Source organism: Mustela putorius, unplaced genomic scaffold (assembly GCF_011764305.1).
Source record: "Mustela putorius furo isolate JIRA1106 unplaced genomic scaffold, ASM1176430v1.1 tig00000139_pilon_pilon_pilon, whole genome shotgun sequence".
Taxonomy (NCBI): Eukaryota; Metazoa; Chordata; class Mammalia; order Carnivora; family Mustelidae; genus Mustela; species Mustela putorius.
This window is the reverse complement of record NW_025421293.1, coordinates 258,670-261,524: the sequence shown is the minus strand read 5'-3', so window position 1 is coordinate 261,524 and position 2,855 is coordinate 258,670.

The window sequence follows — 2,855 nt, the reverse complement described above, 5'->3', positions numbered from 1 at the left end:
GCCCGCCGAGCCGGGGCGGGGCCGGGGCGGGGCCGGGGCGGGGCCGGGCGCGCGGCTGCTGCAGGGCGGGGCGCGGCCGCCAGGGAGGCGCAGGGCGCACGGTCCGGGCGCAGGAGGCCCCGCGGCGGGGAAGGAGGAGCGCCCGAGAGGCCTGCACTGGGCGAAGACGAGCCCCGCGAAGGAATCCGGGCGCCTCCGCAGGTGCGCAGAGGAACGTGGGCTTTAATCACAAGGAGCGAGCAGCACCGCGTTCGACCCGGGCCTCTCCCGGCACCGTCCGCACTTCGTGCCGGCGCGGGTATTTCCTCTTCTAGCCGAGGCCGACCCCAGACGACGCGGTCACGGACACCTCCCGGCTGGAAACACACTCAGGTCGTCGCGCGGTCTCGGGACACCGTGTTCCGGTTCATTTCAACGCGGGCGGGCGCCGGCCGCGGCTCCGCTCTCCAGCCGGCCCCGTCCAGGGGTGTGCCAGGGGGATGCGCTGAGCGCGCCGAGCGCGGAGACGGAGAGGCTCGCAGGGCGGGGAGGGGCCCGGACGGGAGAGCGAGTCCCGCGGCGCCACAGGCAGGGGCGGGAGCCCGGGCCGCCGGCGCCACAGCGTAGTCCCTGGGGGCGAGGAGCTGACCGGTGCAAGGGGGACATCTCCGGCCAAGGAAGCAACTTAGAGGCGTGGGGTCAGGACGGCACCTGTTCCCGGAAAATGCATCCCGGGTCAGATAAAAGGGCACAAGCGTAGTCTCGAAAACTGCCACCCAGACGAGGTAGGCAGAAAGGGAGCGAGACCGTGCGCGAAGGGGGAGCAACGAGGAGGAGGAGACGCCCAGCCGGCAAGGGGAGCATCTGCAGGGCCGCGCGAGACACTGCGGACGCCGAGAAGAAAATGCCCTCCGGACTGGGTAGCTGGGGGTGTCTCTGTTACCCAGGCAGGTCTCCGCAGAAGAGGGCGGCGGCTCGGGACACCTGGGTGGCTCCGGTCGTGATCCCAGGGTCCTGGGCGGGAAGCCTGCTTCTCCCTCTCCTACTCCCCCTGCTTGTGTTCTCTCACTGTGTCTCTGTCAAATAAATAAATAAAATCTTGGGGCGGGGGGCGGGGAAGCCGCGGGGTCAGGAACTGGGCTTCTTGGAGGCAAAGGAAGCACCAGCGAGCAAGGGGTGCAGTTTTCTGACTGGGGGATATTTGAACATGTTCGTATGCCACAGAGCCACCTGAGAGGACACAGAGGGGTCCTGTGTATGGAGAAGTGGCAACAAGGATTTGCTGCAGACCAGGGAGATACGTCTCTCTCTCTCGGAGGCCAGTGGAAAGAAGACCAAGGGGCACAGGACAGGAGGCCGGAGGCAGTGTGGCTGAGCAAGCTCCTGGTTTCAACTGGCTTACGTTAATGAACCTGTAAGGAACTGGAGAGATCCAAAAGGGAGGCTGAAGTGAGCTTTCCCCAGGGCAGAAAGGACATGTCCCCATCCTTCCCTGCAGGAGCCCTCTTCAAGCCCATGGTGTCAGTGTGCCCTTGTGACTTTCTCACATATTCTCCCAACTTCTCAGCTATTTTTCAAGAGACAAATGTTTTCAGGGGCATCTGGGTGGCTCAGTGGGTTAAGTCTCTGCCTTTGGCTCAGGTCAAGATCCCAGGGTCCTGGGATGGAGCCCGTATCCGGCTCTCTGCTCAGTGGGAAGCCTGCTTCTCCCTCTCTCTCTGCCTGCCTCTCTGCCTACTTATAATCTCTGTCAAATATATCTTAAAAAAAAAAAAAAAAGACAAATGCCTTCTAATGCATTTTCCTGCATTGTAAATTTGGTAAATATTTCTTGGATTTGACCTTGCTTTTGTGATATTTAGCGTAAGGCCACTTATTCTGCACCTTCCCCCTCCATCATCTTGCTCTGGAGTTCCATTAACCCTGTGTGTCTCACTAGGCGAGATACTTTAATTTCACAGGTGTATAGCTTAGGTTACTCCATGCCATAGAGGAAATATTGGGCATATTCCTGGAGCATAATTTTTATACCAAGATTATTAAGAAAAATATCTTAACATAAAAAAACAATAAAGTATATGCAAACATTTTAAGTGTTTGAGGCTTTTGAGATGGCTTGTACAGGTGTCCTGTTTATTCCAGGATAACCGGTTCCATACAGCTTCACCTGTGGGAAACCTAGGCACCATTTTGCTTGTTGGAACATCATCTATCCAACCTCTTTTCTTCTTTCCTTATTCAGCTCAGTTTAGGTCTTAGGACCAGTCTTTGAATAAGTCTGTCTCCTTCCTTCTAATCTTTCCTCTTCCAGCTCCATTCTCTACACTGATGCTGTAACGTTTATAGGAGTGTGAATCTAATTATATCATTCTCTTAAAAAATGTCAAATAACCTAAACCACCTGAGTATAATGTCTGCCTATTTCTTTTTCTTTCATTCATTCTTTTTTTTAAAGCAAGTTTATTAAGCAAGTATACAGAAAAAGCTCTCAGGAGTGAGAGGGGTTCTGACAGAGTTGCCCTCTGCCTGTTTCCTTACCTGAGCTCCACTCATGTTCAAAATGTCCCAGCAGTCCTCACCAGCTTACAGAACCCCTTGGTTATGCTCCTTTTTCTCATACTTTCAGGATTTTACACTCTTCCCTCTGCGTGGAATGCCCTTTCCACAACCCTCATCTACTAGCCTGGAGACTATTCCTTTAAGATTTAGTTCTCTAACACTATCTAGTCTCTCCCGGGAAAGTTACCCTAATTTCTTCCCCACCGGTGTGCTTTTCTTTGCCACAAAGAACCCCGTGCATACCTCACTTACTAAATTATGAGCCTGAGTGTGTGGACAGTGCCTCGTGGTTACTGCTGAAACCTGTGCTTATAAAA